At 48.7% G+C, this 18,394-nt stretch overlaps 2 pseudogenes; one reads left to right on the top strand and one right to left on the bottom strand.

Annotated features, from left to right (window-relative positions):
• Positions 1 to 280: 280 nt before the first annotated feature.
• LOC140184977 (probable G-protein coupled receptor 139) lies at positions 281 to 4,506 on the top strand (annotated as a pseudogene).
• An 11,900-nt stretch (positions 4,507 to 16,406) lies between these two features.
• On the bottom strand, positions 16,407 to 18,192 carry LOC140184978 (uncharacterized; annotated as a pseudogene).
• Between the last annotated feature and the right edge of the window lie 202 nt (positions 18,193 to 18,394).

Genomic DNA, 18,394 nt, shown 5'->3' on the forward strand with positions numbered 1-18,394 from the left:
CACGGAATTGGGGTTCACAATGATGTGGGATCATGCACTGATTTGCGGGCGCACACGGATTTGGCGGTCCATACGGATTTGGGGATGCGCTCTGATATAGGAGGATGTTAAGAATATGCCGATGAACACGAATTTAGCGGCGAATGCAGATGTGGTGAAGTTTAGGCGTTTTTGGGGGTACAAACTAATTTGGTGACGCCAGCCGATATGGAGTGTCTGTGGATTTGGAGGTGCACACGGATTTTTAGAAGTGTACTGATTTAGGGGTGAGTCCGCGAACATGGGAGTGCACGCGGATCTCGGGATTGCGCAGATGCGGAGGTTTTGGCAAATAGAAGGCTGCACAGACATTGCCGGCGGACTTGCAGATGCGCACCGATTTGACGTGTGTCTGTTTTGGTGTCAACGTTTTAGGGTGTCTGGTAATTTGGGGGTGCACACAGATTTGGGAATCACCGTAGATTTAGGAGTTTATCCGGGAATATGGTGTGCACACGGAATTTGGGGTGCGTGAGGATCTGGAATAATCCAATGTGCATGTGGGTGTGCCTGCTGATTTGGAGATGTGACGAATCTGAAGGTTCTTTCATTTGTAGAAACATTAACAACAAATGCAATTTGAATTTTGACCTTTGTTGATATTTTATGGTTCAGTCAGCCACTTTGTGAAGTGCTTGAAATCACTCTTACTTGGAGAATCGAATTTGAATATGGAGGTTGCAGCGTTCTGGGGGTACGCACAGATTTGGGGATGCACAAGATTTGAAAGTGCATGAAAGCACAACACAGGCACTCGCGCACACACACAGACAGATAAACACACACACACACACACACACACACACACACACACACACACACACAGACACTCGCGCACACAGACAGACAGATAAACACACACACACACACACACACACACACAGACACTCGCGCACACAGACAGACAGATAAACACACACACACACACACACACACACACACACACACACACACACACACACACACAGACACTCGCGCACACACACAGACAGATAAACACACACACACACACACACACACACACACACACACACACACACACACAGACACTCGCGCACACAGACAGACAGATAAACACACACACACACACACACACACACAGACACTCGCGCACACAGACAGACAGATAAACACACACACACACACACACACACACACACACACACACACACACACACACAGACACTCGCGCACACACACAGACAGATAAACACACACACACACACACACACACACACACACACACACACACACACAGACACTCGCGCACACAGACAGACAGATAAACACACACACACACACACACACACAGACACTCGCGCACACAGACAGACAGATAAACACACACACACACACACACACACACACACACACACACACACACACACACAGACACTCGCGCACACAGACAGACAGATAAACACACACACACACACACACACAGACACTCGCGCACACAGACAGACAGATAAACACACACACACACACACACACACACACACACAGACACTCGCGCACACAGACAGACAGATAAACACACACACACACACACACACACACACACACACACACAGACACTCGCGCACACAGACAGACAGATAAACACACGCACACACACACACATGACGGCGGTTTCTTATCTACCTCTCCAGCTCATCGCCATGTTCTTTGACATATGTGCGGTGATATGATTAAGACATTCTCACCCCACCCCCACTGGACTGTTGAGTTTTACGGCCATGCGTTAGGTAAGTGGTAGGTGCAAAACGAGGCCCCAACAAGTGTTCAACAACAACAACAGGAATTCTGCAGATGCTGGAAATTCAAGCAACACACATCAAAGTTGCTGGTGAACGCAGCAGGCCAGGCAGCATCTCTAGGAAGAGGTACAGTCGACGTTTCAGGCCGAGACCCTTCGTCAGGACCCCAACAAGTGTTCATTCATGTCGCCACACACAGAGACTGTATCTTACAAAGGACCATTTTGGTAGAATCTCCAAAAACCCCAACTACATCAAGAGTTTATACCGTTGACGAGAATGGCAATAGTGGGCGATTCAGTACAATTTCACAGACTTAATTTCAATATTCTGTATTTGATAAATGATTACTCTGAAGTACATATTTACAATGGAAGCAAATGCTATTGATAAGACACCTCGAAGGTTCTGATGCCGTTATTGGGACAAAGTTACTCACACAGCTGGTCTAAAAATTAATTCACTAAATTAATCACAACCCGTCACCGCGGGGATGGCACCTGTCTGATGTAATAGGTTTCTAAATAAGTTAAGGAGTTTTATTATACAATATGTTGAAGTCTGTCCCTGTGGGGTCGCTAGATGGTGTTTATAAACCCGGGACATGTGGTGCTTCAACATTTCATTCCAATAGACCGCCTGAGGCACAGGGGGACACATTGCCGCGCAGGGGAAATGTCGGCAATGTTGAAACGGTACTACAGTGTGCAGAAAATATTGTACCTGCTCATTGCCGTCACTGGAGTTCCTGGTGAGTGAGCAGAGCAGTTTATGTTTGGTATTTCCGTGTGTTAACCGGTGTGAACCTGTTTATGATCAATCGACAAGCTTCCAACTTGATGATCTTTGCATAGATATCCGTCAAAGATATTTATCCTATCAATTCAACATCCTGATTATTTCATATTTAATGACAAGATGAACGAATCCCCGGTCTCTCCTCTAACTCAGGGGATCGACCTGAACTTTGTTTTTGCCTTTAATATTATCTTGTCCAGATTTGTCCCAGTACCGGGGCGGGCAGCTCTCCTGGACGGTGTAACTGGGAGGCTTTTAATGGGACCTTGTCCAGAGTTGTCCCACAGCTGGGAAACGGAGGGTCGCCGTGAAGGGGTGACTGGGATGGGTTTACATTGTGAAGTTTACTTGTACTGAGTTATTATTCAGACAGAACCCCTGGTCCAGTGTTTCACGTTTCCCGGTGGAGTCTGGCACAGATCACCTGAACCAGTGTCCATGCATCTGCTGCCGCGTGTTATCGAATTGAAGTGTGCTGGAGAATTAATCCGTTAACGGAGTCATTCAGTCTCTGGTTACCAAGTTGTTCCTGAGACCCGTCGTAAATTGGGCGCTGTATCGACCTGAAGATAGGTCTCGCCCCGAAACGATAGGTTTTTTTTGGGTCCCGCCAGTATTTCGCGTGCGTTGCTCCCCTCTGTATCCCTTCTCGGTCCAATCAGACGCTGAGCTTCAGGAGGCCTGGTCAGTTACGGTTAAATCAGTGAAACCGGCTCCGTCAGTGACTGGAATCGGGATCAGCACCGATCGTTGTTGTTCATACAGCTTATTTTTATCCTCGACGATTGTTCACACATCGTCGTATCTTCATACTGAAAAAGGCAGGTCAGAGACAGTGTGACCCGTGTCCGATGTTAGATTAGCAGCCGTTCACAGACTCTGGCACGCTTGATCTTTAGCTGAAGTCCGATCCCTCTTTAATTCCTGGAGAATGTGCTCAGTAATGCTAGGGTCGGTTCTCCCCCACCCCCACACCTCTCTCTCTCTCTCTCTCTCTCCAGTGAATTTAATGGCGATTGTGATCCTGTCCCGGGGAAACTGCGGCCTCTCTACCTGCACCACTCGCTACCTGGTGGCCATGGCAGCGGCCGATCTACTGACTATTGTCACCGAGGTCATTTTGTATCAAATCAATTGGTATTACTTCCCGTGGAATTTTCTGGACATCACCCCTGTCTGCAGTGTTATCGATGTATTGAAGTACACAGCCACAGACTGTTCTGTTTGGTTCACCGTCACTTTCACCTTTGATCGGTTTGTCGCCATTTGCTGCCAGAAGCTGAAAACAAAATATTGCACCGGGAAAAATGCGGCTGTGGTTCTGACAACAACCGGCGTAGTGTTCTGTCTGAAAAACGTTCCCAGATACTTCACGTTTGAACACAGCGTGATCATCGATAACCTACCGTGGTTTTGTAGAACCATAAACAATTTTTTCACTGACCCTGGATGGATGGTATATGACTGGCTGGATATGGTTTTAACTCCGCTCCTCCCTTTCGCTGGGATCCTGCTGCTCAACGCTCTGACAGTCAGACACATTTTAGTGGCCAGTCGGGTCCGTAAGGGGCTGAAGGGTCAGAGCAAGGGGGAGAACCGCAGTGACCCGGAGATGGAGAGCAGGAGGAGGTCTGTGGTTTTACTCTTCACCCTCTCCGGCAACTTCATCCTCCTGTGGATGACATACGTTGTAAATGTCATATATTATCAGGTCGCAGGAAAAATATCTGATTTCAGTGATTCCGAATGGATCTTTCACTATGTCGGAGTTTTGCTGAGGAATTTCAGCTGCTGCACGAATACATTTATTTACGCGGTGACTCAGTCGAAATTCAGGGAGCAGCTGATCGGCGCGGTGAAATACCCGGTCACCTCGGTGCTTCAGTTCATGAATAAAGCCGCGTCCTGAGCACTAGCTAGTGCGGGCCGCTGTGTGTCGAGCACGGGCTCTGGCTCCTCTCAGTCACCGCCTGATGGCCAAGGTGTTATTTCCGGGCGGGTTTTCCCCGCTACCGGCAGCTCCGGGACATTAGGGTAGTCTGTGTGGTGGAGGGAGGGGGCGTGGACGGGGGGGAGTAAAACACCGTCATGGCGACACATAAACTCGGTGTCCCGCCATATGCCAATCAATGTACTGCTCCAGAATGCCGCCCAGCATTTGGTCTGTGGATATGTCTATCTATTCCCTTTCCTGCTCAGTACCTCACAGTCTGACGTCCCCAGACAACTGTAGGGCTGGTGTGATACTAGGTGGCCAATCCACTGCCAGTTCTCTAGTCTCCAACTTTCACATGAATAATGGGCTAACGTGAAAATATAGGGCGGAATATGGATAAACACTTTTTGTTAAATTGGTGAAAAGCCGCCCCATCTTAATGACCGCCTCTGCTACTAATGACTGACGACAATAGCTGAAAGCAGATTGTAGCTGGGAGATTAGTATCCAAGGATACATATAGTACCGAAAGAACAGGCTGGAAGGCAGAGGTGGTAGCGTAGCTCTGTTTGTTAAAAAAAAAAACAAACAAACAAACAAACAAAATCAAATCATTAGAAAGAGGTGATATAGGGGCGGAAGGTGTTGAATCATTGTGGATAGAGCTGAGGAACGACAAGGTGAAAAGACCCTGTACGGACCATGCAACCGCAGTGAGGATGTGACCTACAAATTACAACGGGAGACAGTGAATGCTCACCGAAAGGGAAATGGTAGAATAGTCATGGAGGATTTAAATATGCGTGTAGATGGGAAAAATCAGGTTAATCCTGGATTCCAGGTCGGGGGATTTCTAGAGTGCCTTCGAGATCGCTTTTTAAGGCAGCTGACGTTTGAACCCACTGGAGGATCTGCTCTCCTGCACTGGGTGTGGGGCAATGAAGAGAAACTGATTGGAAATCTGAAAGCAAAACAACCTTTAGGGGCAAATAAGCAGAATGTTTCTGAGTTCACCCTGAGGTTTGAGAAGGAGAAGCGAAAATCAGATGTGCTGGTATTACAGCAGAGTAACGGTAATCACAGACACAATTACAATTGGCCAGAATTAATCGGAAAAGAACACTGGCAGGGACAACGGCAGAGCAGCAATGGCTGGAATTTCTGGAAGCAATTCGGAAGGCACCGGATAAATACATCACAAAAGAAGAAGAATTTTGCAGGAATGTCAATGCCTAAGAGAGGCGATATAATTGAGTAAAAAAATTGTGGGAAGTTAGACAATTTGGAAGCTTATGAAAACCAAAAGAAGTCAACTAAAAAGTCATTTAGAACGTAAAGATGGAATACGAATTTAAGCTAGACAGTCATATAAAAGAGGACACCAAAGGTTTCTTCAGCTACTTAACGTGTTAAAGGGAGGAGACGGTGAATTTCCGGCCGTGGGTAAACGAGAATTAGTAATGGGGGCAATCGAAATGGCGGACAGAATCAGTATTTTAGGAGTGTGGGGAAAAATTGGCAGATGGTGCACAGTGTCGGGAAGTGCATAGAAGAAGAAATGAAAGGGTTAACTATTTTATAAATGGAAGGAAAATGAATTGTAACGCGCGGTTCTTCTAGGCTTAATCTAGGGGGTGATAGTCCCCCAGTACGGCCAAATTCAAGAAATCTCGTTTGGCTGGATGCTGCACGATGTGTACCCTGTTATAAATCAGTACCCCGAAATAACAAACAGTACATAATATGCGGTTCATCGATTAAACTTTGTAACTATTACTTTGACTACATGGTCAGTAGAGAAAAAAATATATTAAATAAAAAATAAGGCACCAATCTGATTAAACAGTCCTGTGCGCACGAAGTTGGAGCTCACGCAGTTCAGTTGTTCTTCTTCCTCCATCGATCTCCTCCTTTGGGCCTCCGCTCGGAGACGACCCCGTTCGGCGATCCACCACATTTCTCCGTTCGCATCTTCTCTCTTCATCTCTCTCTCTCCTTCTCGAAAAAGCCCGCAAAAACAACTGCTTCCAGAATCACAAGACAGGGCAACAAAATCCTGATTTGCTAACATGCATCAACAGTCCGGTTATCTCCGCCCATAACCAAAACATTGCTGCTACAGAGAAACCATTCCTTCAGCAGTGAACATTGCAAAAAGAAACATTACATAGCAGTGAACCCTTACAGCGCGTTACACTCTGCCCCCACCACTACCAAATTTAGTCATGTCCTCATGACGTTGAGATAGTTCGCCAACCCTTCCTACAAACACAAAGTCCAATCCAGATGCAAAGTCAGTGACGTAGCTCGCCACAACAGCAGAGATCACACACTGTTCCCCAGGCGCTACATAGGTCAACCTATCCGGTGGTCTGCTAATTCTCTGAGAGGTCCGTACACCCTCACCTAACTCTTCAGACTCAGACGCTGCTGGTGATACTTCGTGTCTGCTTGCCGAGTCCTCCGCCACCCCCACCCCCGCAACCCGGAGCCCTCTGTCCCGTGTCCAGGCTCCGCTTTCTCTCCTTCAATGACCTGCTGTAAACCAGGCTGCCCACAACTCCCCCACGCCCTCCACCTCACCTGACTCAGTGGGAAAAGCGCCAGGGCTTTCTTCCTCAATCAATGGGAGTTAGCGAAAGGCAGCATGTACCTCACATCCAATGCGATGAGGTGGAGGATAAATGCGTGGCTGAGGGATTGGAGCAGGGGGCAGGGATTCAAGTTTTTGGATCACTGGGACCTCTTTTGGCGCAGGCGTGACCTGTACAAAAAGGACGGGTTACACTTGATTCCTAGGGGGACCAATATCCTGGCAGGGAGATTAGCAGGGGCGACTGAGGTGACTTTAAACTAGAATGGTTGGGGGGTGGGAATCAAATTAAAGAGGCTAGGCTTGAGGAGGTTAGTTCACAACAGGGGGATGGGAACCAGTGCAGAGAGACAGAGGGGTGTAAAGTGAGGGTAGAAGCAAAAAGTAGTAAGGAGAAAAGTAAAAGTGGCAGGCCGACAAATCCAGGGCAAGCATTAAAAAGGACCACTTTTCAACATAATTGTATAAGGGCTAAGAGAGTTGTAAAAGAGCGCCTGAAGGCTTTGTGTGTCAATGCAAGGAGCATTCGTGATAAGGTGGATGAATTGAAACTGCAGATTGTTATTCATGATTATGATATAGTTGGGATCACAGAGACATGGCTCCAGGGTGACCAAGGATGGGAGCTCAACGTTCAGGGATATTCAATATTCAGGAGGGATAGACACGAAGGAAGGGGAGGTGGGGTGGCGTTGCTGGTTAAAGGAGAGATTAACGCAATAGAAAGGAAGGACATAAGCCGGGAAGATGTGGAATCGATATGGGTAGAGCTGCGTAACACTAAGGGGCAGAAAACGTTGGTGGGAGTTGTGTACAGGCCACCTAACAGTAGTAGTGATGTCGGAGATGGTATTAAACAGGAAATTAGAAATGTGTGCAATAAAGGAACAGCAGTTATAATGGGTGACTTCAATCTACATGTAGGTTGGGTGAACCAAATTGGCAAAGGTGCTGAGGAAGAGGATTTCTTGGAATGTATGCGGGATGGTTTTTTGAACCAACATGTCGAGGAACCAATTACAGAGCAGGCTATTCTGGACTGGGTTTTGAGCAATGAGGAAGGGTTAATTAGCAATCTTGTCGTGAGAGGCCCCTTGGGTACGAGTGACCATAATATGGTGGAATTCTTCATTAAGATGGAGAGTGACATAGTTAATTCAGAAACAAAGGTTCTGAACTTAAAGAGGGGTAACTTTGAAGGTATGAGACGTGAATTAGCTAAGATAGACTGGCAAATGACACTTAAAGGATTGATGGTGGGTATGCAATGGCAAGCATTTAAAGGTTGCATGGATGAACTACAAGAATTGTTCATCCCAGTTTGGCAAAAGAATAGATCAAGGAAGGTAGTGCACCCGTGGCTGACAAGAGAAATTAGGGATAGTATCAATTCCAAAGAAGAAGCATACAAATTAGCCAGAGAAAGTGGCTCACCTCAGGACTGGGAGAAATTCAGAGTTCAGCAGAGGAGGACAAAGGGCTTAATTAGGAAGGAGAAAAAAGATTATGAGAGAAAACTGGCAGGCAACATAAAAACTGACTGTAAAAGCTTTTATAGATATGTAAAAAGGAAAAGACTGGTAAAGACAAATGTAGGTCCCCTGCAGACAGAAACAGGTGAATTGATTATGGGGAGCAAGGGCATGGCAGACCAATTGAATAATTACTTTGGTTCTGTCTTCACTAAGGAGGACATAAATAATCTTCCAGAAATAGTAGGGGACAGAGGGTCCAGTGAGATGGAGGAACTGAGCGAAATACATGTTAGTAGGGAAGTGGTGTTAGGTAAATTGAAGGGATTGAAGGCAGATAAATCCCCAGGGCCAGATGGTCTGCATCCCAGGGTGCTTAAGGAAGTAGCCCAAGAAATAGTGGATGCATTAGTGATAATTTTTCAAAGCTCGTTAGATTCTGGACTAGTTCCTGAGGATTGGAGGGTGGCTAATGTAACTCCACTTTTTAAAAAAGGAGAGTGAGAGAAACAGGGGGATTATAGACCGGTTAGCCTAACGTCGGTGGTGGGGAAACTGCTGGAGGCAGTTATCAAGGATGTGATAACAGCACATTTGGAAAGCGGTGAAATCATCGGAGAAAGTCAGCATGGATTTTTGAAAGGAAAATCATGTCTGACGAATCTCATAGAATTTTTTGAGGATGTAACTAGTAGAGTGGATAGGGGAGAACCAGTGGATGTGGTATATTTGGATTTTCAAAAAGGCTTTTGACAAGGTCCCACACAGGAGATTAGTGTGCAAACTTAAAGCACACGGTATTGGGGGTAAGGTATTGATGTGGATGGAGAATTGGTTAGCAGACAGGAAGCAAAGAGTGGGAATAAACGGGACCTTTTCAGAATGGCAGGCGGTGACTAGTGGGGTACCGCAAGGCTCAGTGCTGGGACCCCAGTTGTTTACAATATATATTAATGACTTGGATGAGGGAATTAAATGCAGCATCTCCAAGTTTGCGGATGACACGAAGCTGGGTGGCAGTGTTAGCTGTGAGGAGGATGCTAAGAGGATGCAGGGTGACTTGGATAAGTTGGGTGAGTGGGCAAATTTATGGCAGATGCAATTTAATGTGGATAAATGTGAAGTTATCCACTTGGTGGCAAAAGTAGGAAAACAGATTATTATCTGAATGGTGGCCGATTAGGAAAAGGGGAGGTGCAACGAGACCTGGGTGTCATTATACACCAGTCATTGAAAGTGGGCATGCAGGTACAGCAGGCGGTGAAAAAGGTGAATGGTATGCTGGCATTTATAGCGAGAGGATTCGAGTACAGGAGCAGGGAGGTACTACTGCAGTTGTACAAGGCCTTGGTGAGACCACACCTGGAGTATTGTGTGCAGTTTTGGTCCCCTTATCTGAGGAAAGACATCCTTGCCATAGAGGTAGTACAAAGAAGGTTCACCAGATTGATTCCTGGGATGGCAGGACTTTCATATAAAGCAAGACTGGATGGACTGGGCTTGTACTCGTTGGAATTTAGAAGATTGAGGGGGGATCTGATTGAAACGTATAAAATCCTAAAGGGATTGGACAGGCTAGATGCAGGAAGATTGTTCCCGGTGTTGGGGAAGTCCAGAACGAGGGGCCACAGTTTGAGGATAGAAGGGAAGTCTTTTAGGACCGAGATTAGGAAAAACTTCTTCACACAGAGAGTGGAGAATCTGTGGAATTCCCTGCCACAGGAGACAGTTGAGGCCAGTTCATTGGCTATATTTAAGAGGGAGTTAGATATGGCCCTTGTGGCTACGGGTGTCAGGGGTTATGGAGGGAAGGCTGGGGCGGGGTTCTGAGTTGGATGATCAGCCATGATCATAATAAATAGCGGTGCAGGCTCGAAGGGCCGAATGGCCTACTCCTGCACCTATTTTCTATAATCATCCTCCGATTCAGTTTCCCTCTCATGGGCGCGGCCCGGCCCAGCCTTTCCCGCTGTGGTCCATGCAGTCGCCCTGCGTTTTCGCAGAGCCCTCTTACTAGGTGTAAGCTCCAAGTCGTGCTCTGGGTCAGCCTGCACCTCTTGTCCCAGGGGCAGCAGGTGGTTCCGATGGATAATCTTGACAGGACCCTTCCCCTCTTCTCGTTTCACCCGGAACACTGGTAGGTTTGGCATCTGACTCTCCACCACATAGGGTGTGGCCGCCCAGCAGTCAGCTAACTTGTACTTTCCAGGTAGCCCCAAATTCCTTATGAGGACTCGGTCTCCCGGCAGGAGTTGGGAGAACCTCACTTTCTGATCATACCTCCTCTTATTTCCTCGATTCTGCTTGGTGGCTGCAGCCCCAGCCAATTCATAAGCGCTTTTGAGCTCAGTCCTCATATCACACAAATACTTCAGATAAGGCTTCGGTGGTAAGTCACCCTCATCAGTCCCATAACAAAGGTCAATGGGCAACCTCGCCTCGCGCTCAAACAACAGATAACATGGCGAGTACCCAGTAGCTTCATTTCGTGTACAGTTGTAACAGTGAACCAGATCTCAATATGTTGACTCCACCAGCTCTCGCTGATCTCCATGGTCCCGAGTACGTCTAGCAAGGTCCTATTAAACCCCTCAGGCTGGGGATCGCCCTGCGTGTGATAGAGCGTGGTCCTCGACTTCTCAACTCCAAGCATGCCCAGCGACTCATAGAAGAGTCTGCTCTCGAAGTCCCGTCCCTGGTCACTATGTATCCGCCTGGGGAGGCCATAATGAACGAAATACTTCTCCCACAACACTTTTGCCACCGTAGTCGCCCTCTGGTCCTCGGTAGGAAAAGCCTGAGCATATCTGGTGAGGTGGTCCGTGATGACTAAGACATTCGCCGTATTGCTGGCATCGGGTTCTATGGACCGGATATCCACACACACCAGGTCCAGGGGCCCTGCGCTCTGTAAGTGGGACAAAGGAGCTGCCCGCGTAGGCAGTGTCTTCCGGCGTATGCAACGAATGCACGACTTGCAGTATTCTTCAACCTCCGACTTCATTCGGGGCCAGTAAAACCGGTCGCTGAGCAATCCATAGGTCTTCTTCACCCCCAGATATTCAGAATCATCATGAAGTGATTACAACGCAATCCTCCGATACCTCTCAAGCAGAACCAGCTGGCAACGCCGGGTCGGACCGGTCATGACGTGACCCGGGATAAGATCTGGCTCTTCAACTCCAATCGAGGCCACTCTTTCAGTAATGGAGGCACCGAAGCGTGTTTTCTCTTCTCTGTCTGAGCCGTGTCTCCATTTTCAACCGCGGACCAAATAGTACCACTGCCCGGGTCATCCCGCTGAGCAGCCGCCACTTCCCCAGAACTCAATTCCTGCAGCAGTGAGGTCACAGTGAACCTGGGGAATGACGTCATCGGAAGCCGCCCATTGATCCGCTGCTCGATCCGGCCGCTCCTTTTCCTCTGCCTTCACGGTGATGGCAAACTGACACAGGGCCGTCACCCCAGGGGCAGGAGCGCTCTCCCCCTCCTCGTCCCTGTCCAGTCCCTCATGTACCTGTCACCCCAGGGGCAGGAGCGCTCTCCCCCTCCTCGTCCCTGTCCAGTCCCTCTGTCCAAAAGTTTAGATATTCTCCACCCTCCTGTCCCTCCTCCCCTCCCTTTCTTCCCCAGGGGAGGGTAACCACACAGAAGCTGATTCAAGGGGTGACTCACTTTGGCGTGGCCCGTCAGGAATCTCCGATAATAACCACAGAACCCCAAGAACGAGCGCAGGGCGCTCACAGTCTGGGGCCTTGGCCGAGTGGTCACCGCTTCTATCTTACCCGGGTCTGTAGCTACTCCATCAGGAATCTCCGATAATAACCACAGAACCCTGGGGCCTTAGCCAGGTGGACACCGCTTCTATCTTAGCCGGGTCTGCAACTACTCCATTTGTGAGATTATGTGTCCGACTTAGATAACAGACAGGGAAAGTTTTAACCCTGCAGCTTTCAGGCAGCCGAACACCTTCAGTAGCCTCGCTTCGTGTTCTTCCAAGGTGAATCCAAATACTGTGAGGTCATCCAAATACATGAACACCTCAAGCAAGTTCATATACCCAACCATCTTCGCCATGACCCGCTGGAAGTTTGCACGGGCTCCCGATATGCCCTGGGGCATCCTTTCGAACTGTTAGCATCCCAGGGGACATATAAATGCCGTCTTCTATTTGTCGGCCTCACTCATGGCCATCTGGTAATATCCACACCTCAAATCCAGCACACCAAACCACTTTGCACCACTCAGACAGGCCAGCGCGTCTTCGAGCCTTGGGACCGTATACTGGTCAGGGAAGGTGCGCCTGTTCAGAGTCCTATAGTCCACACACATGCGTACCTTCCCGTTCTACTTCCGGGCCACGACTACTGGGGAGGCCTAGGGGCTTTGGGACTCAGTGATGATCCCAGCTCCCTTCAACTTACACAAATGCTGCTGCACGTCTTCCATGTCTGCAGGGGCCAGTCGCCGCGACCTCTCTCTAAACGGGGTGTCCTCGGTCACCCGGGTAGCGTGACGCGTGCTCTTGGAACAACCAACATCAAACTCGCTAATGGAAAATACACCTTCCAGCTTCAACATCTTCTCCACCAGCCTCCTTTTCCTGCCCGGCGGCACCGGGGAGTCCCCGAAGTTGAATGACTCAGCGGTCAACTTCCCCCGCTTTTCCAATAGTTTCTCCCCGGCGTGCCTCACGGGGGGTCTAAACATTACCGTCACCAGGAACAAATGCGCCAGGGGCATCCCCCGCTTGAAGGTGACCTCCCTCTTCGTAGTGTTCCTGACGATCACTGCCATCCTGCTCGGCTGTACAACCGAGGGCTTCTACAATTCGGGCCTCACCAGCACCCCAGCCAGAAATTCCGACTCCCCCTTGTGGTTCTCCAGAGCGTCCACTGAGAGGGGTTCTCCCTCAGGCACTCCGGGAAATATGGTGGGTCTCCATCACTCTCGCTACTTCCCCGGTCCGTTCCACCATTGGCTTCGACTGGGTGAACCACACGGTTCCTCGTTTAAAGTTGGTACCCAGGCCAATGCTGCCACGCACTTCCTCAAAATCACCTTGATACACTGGGAGCACGGACAGGGTCCCCAAAAATCTCTCACCCGCCTTCTCCTTACAGGCCCCCATGAGCCTCCTCACCAGAGGGATGTTGGTCCCCACCAGAATTGAAACGCAGCTCTTCTCAACAGGGAAACCAGCACCTCTATATCAAGACCCTCAGACACTCCCACATCGGCCTCCAAGAACTCCAGTTTCACTGACAAATAACCGTCGTATGGATAATCACCAGCACTGAGACCCCAAATCTCCAGTGCACTGAATGGTGTCAAGGGTAAATGCTTCAGATACCGGTTGTAAAACGAATGGTACAGTAACGTGACCTGCGACCACGTGTCGAATATGGCTTTAGCGTAAATACTCTCTATCCGTAGCGACACACTGGAGCGTGGTCCCACTAAGCCTTCAGGAATAGGGTCTTTTACTTTCGGGAGTACCTTGGTACATTGCTGGGAACGTGTTCCCCCAGAGACACCAGGCCGTTCCCTCACTGGGTCTCCTCTAGGTTTTCCCAACGACTCTCCCTGCTAAGGTACCCGGGGGCTCACTCTCCTTCTGGTGTGAGACCTGCTGCCAGCAGCCCTCCGCATTGTTCATCCCCTTGGGGAATCTGCAGCCCCCCCCCCCCACATCAGCCCCAACATATGGCGGGGAGGGGGGGTCACACCCGCTGATAACAACCGACGTATCTCCGTTCTCAACTCTGCCACAATCTCTTCTACCACTCCCCGGGGTAGGCTATCTGTGGTCACTTCACCGCAGGAGACACTACCGAGGACTGTACCCTGCTGACTGAATCCTCCCGTGCTTCCGCCGCGTTCTCCTCTTCCCGTACCTCTCTGATCAGCTCAACAAAAGATGGAGGGGACGCGTCTTACGAAACTGTCAGAGACTCCACACAATCAGATCATGGGACACTGCGCCCCTGGCTATCTGGTCCATTCTTAACCGATCCACCTCAGCCGCCTGAATGACCCCTCTGTGCCGCAACCAATTTAGCTGCCTCTCTAGCCGTAAAATAAAAGCAGAAACCTTCTCCCCCTGCTCCTGACGCATGCTTTGAAACGCCACCAGGAGCTCCACTGGGCTTCCAGTCGAATCAAAGTCATTGCCCAGTGCTTGTTGATAACTGACAGCTGTCGCTACGGGATAATGTAACCTGACAGCTCTCTCGTCAACGGCCCGCCCATTCAAACTTTCAACCAATCACTGTCGCTTTTCATAATCCGAGCACTGCCACTCATCGAACAACTGAGAGGTCCGTTCCGCCCACGTCTCATACTCCTCCTCCCCTTTAGGGGTGGGTGTTATTCCAGAGAATAGGTGGAGCCTGCCAAAACTGGGACTTGGAATCTGAATTTTCCATTTATTCGCCAGAGAAGTAAGGGTGGATACAACCTCAGAATTCTCATTCTTCACCAGGGGACGTGGACTAATTAAACCTTCTAACTCCGACCACTCTTTCCCCTCACTCCTCAGAAATGACAGAACCCTGTCTTTGAAATCTCCGCCGCCGGCTACCTCAGCGCTGGTCTGCATGAGAACAAGAGCTGCATCCGCCATTTTATCAAGTCTCCGCTCACAATCACAACTTCAACAGAACTTAACAGTGGAATTAACAATTCATCCGGAGTACAAATATCTGCCCCACTGGTTCATTTCTCAGGGTAATTACACAGCATCCAACAGAATCAATCCCGAACGTAGCCCCCACAATTGTAATTCTCGCTTTGCCTAGCGGCTTAATCTAGGGGGTGATAACCCCCTGCCCGGCCAAACTGAAGAAATCTCGTTTGGATGGATGCTGCCCGATGTGTCCCCTGTTACAAATTAGTGCCCAGAAATAACAAACAGTACACACTTTGCGATTAAACGATTAAGCTTTATAACTCTTACTTTGACTGTATGGTTAGTAGAGAAACAAAATTGAAAAAAAGGGCCCAATCTTATTAAACAGTCTGTGCGCAAAAGTGGAGCTCACTGATAGGCCGATCGGTCCCCATCGGCCTCTTCCAATCGTCACTGCCCTTCGGACCCTCGCTCTGAGTCCACCCTGTCCGGCAGTCTAGCAAATCTCTCCATTCGTGTCTTCTCTCTCCATCTCTCTCTCTGACAAAATCAACCGCTCCCAGATTCAGAGCAACAAAATCCTGATTGGCTGACATGCATCCCACAGTCCTTTATCGCCAGCCATAACACGAACATTGCTGCTGCAGAGAAACTGTTACTTCAGCAGTGAACATTACAAAGAAGCCATTACATTAGCAGTGAAACCTTACAGCGCGTTACACATAACAGAAGCATCTGGCTTCCCTTGGGCTGCATTCCCTGGAGTTCAGGAGAATGGGGGCTGGGGTCGTGAGGGGAATCTCGTTTAAACATTCTGAATTTTAAAAGCTCTGAACAGATTAGATATGCAAAAGTTATTTCCCATGGTAGGTGAATCTAGGACAAGAGAGCACAACTTCAGGATCGAAGGTCATCCATTTAGAAAAGAGATGAGAACTTACTTTAGTCAGAGGGTGGTAAATTTGTGGAATTTGTTGCCACATGCAATTGTGGAGGCCAAGTCATTGGGTGCATTTAAGACAGAGAGAGATGGGTTCTTGATTAGCCAGGGCATCAAAGGGTATGGGGAGAAGGCAGGGGAGTGGGGATGACTGGAGAATTGGATCAGCCCATGACTAAATGGCGGAGCAGCCTCGAAAGGCCGAATAGCCGACTTCTGCTCCTATATCTTATAGTCTTAATTGAGTTGACTGAGTGAATCCATTCCCACATTCAGAACAGGAGAGTGGCATCCCCCAGAGTGAATTCGCTGATGTATTGTAAAGTCAGACAACCGAGTGAATTCCTTCCCACAATCTGAGCAGGTGAACGGTTTCTCCCCAGTGTGAATTCGGTAGTGGCTCACAAGTTTGGATGACTGACTGAATCCCTTCCCACATTCAGAGCAGCTGAAAGATTTCTCCCCAGTGTGAACTCGCTGATGCACCTTCAGTCGAGGTGACCAAGTGAATCCCTTCCCACATTCAGAGCAGGTGAATGGCCATTCCCCAGTGTGAAGTCGCTGATGTTCCTTCAGTTGAGCTGAATGGGTGAACCTCTTCCCACATTCTGAGCAGATGAATGGTTTCTCCCCAATGTGGTCCAACTGGTGTGTCAGTAGTCGAGAACGCCGAGTGAATCCTTTCCCACAGTCTGAGCAGGTGAACGATCTCTCCGCAGTGTGAACAACCTGATGATCTTTCAGCTGAGCTGCATCGGTGAATCCCTTCCCACATTCTGAGCAGAGGAATGGTTCCACTCCAGAGTGGATTTGCTGGTGTCTCAAGAGCTGAGATGACCGAGCAAATACCTTTCCACATTCAGAGCAAGTGAACGGCTTCTCCCCAGTGTGAATTCGCTGATGCTCCTTCAGTACAGATGACCGAGCAAATACCTTTCCACATTTAGAGCAGGTGAATGACCTCTCCCCAGTGTGAACTCGCTGGTTGAGTCTGTAGGTCAGATTTCTGAAGGAATCCCTTCCCACAATCTGAGCAGGTGAATGGTCTCTCCCCAGTGTGAACTATCTGATGTTGTAGCAGGTGATTTGACTGAATGAATCCTTTCCCACAGTCTGAGCAGGTGAATGGCTTCTCTCCAGTGTGAACTCGCTGGTGAGTCTGTAGGTTGGACGATTGAGTGAATCCCTTCCCACAGTCTGAGCAGGTGAATGGCTTCTCCCTGGTGTGAACTCGCTGGTGTCTCTGTAGTTTGGAGGAGTGAATGAAGCTCTTCCCACAGTCTGAGCAGGTGAACGGCATCTTTTCAGTGTGAACTCGCTGGTGTTCATTCAGTTGAGATGATTGAGTGAACCTTTCCCACATTCAGCGCAGGTGAATGGCTTCTCCCCGGTGTGAACTCACTGGTGTCACTGTGGCGTGATTGAATGCCTTCCCACCATCCGAGCAGGTCAATGTCCTCTCACTGGTGAATTTTCTGATATACCTTTAGCATCAATAACAGAATGGCTTCTCACTGTCAGAACAGGTGGAGCATCTCACTATGGTGTGAACTTGCTGATGTATCTTCAGACTGGATGACTGAGTGGTTCCCCTCCCTCACACGAAGCGGATGAATGGCCTCTCCCCACTGTGAACTCACTGGCGTGTCTGCGGGTAGCCTGTGAGTGAATCTCTTCCCACACTGAGAGAAGGAGGATGATACCTCACTATGATCAATTCTCTGGTAATTCAGAAATTCAGACGTTTGAATTCGTTGTACAATCAGTGCAGTTGAGAACTGATCTCCAGTGAACAAATGCTGGTGTGTTCTCAGCTCCCGGTTCCAGTGAATTTCACACAGTTAAAACAGAAAACTTCATTTCAGAGACAGAATACATTACCAGCTGGGATGAGATACTTCTTCATCTCCAAAGACCGACAACACATGTATTGGTGTTGCAAAGAAAATATCCAGACAGAGACAGAAAAACTGATGTTTTGTTGTGCTTAAGATTCCCGTACACAAGTGCTCTGCAATTTCATACCTGTAAAAATATTTTCAAAAGACATCAATGGTTAAAGGACAATATTTCAGGAGAGATTTTAGTCTGTGGTGAGAACATAAGAAATAGGAGCAGGAGTCGGCCATCTGGCCCTTTGAGCCTGATCTGCCATTGAATAAGACCATGGCTGATCTGGCCATGGACTCATCTCCACCTACCTGCCTTTTCCCCATAACCCTTAA

This window comes from Mobula birostris, chromosome 20 (assembly GCF_030028105.1).
Source record: "Mobula birostris isolate sMobBir1 chromosome 20, sMobBir1.hap1, whole genome shotgun sequence".
NCBI classification, from domain to species: Eukaryota; Metazoa; Chordata; class Chondrichthyes; order Myliobatiformes; family Myliobatidae; genus Mobula; species Mobula birostris.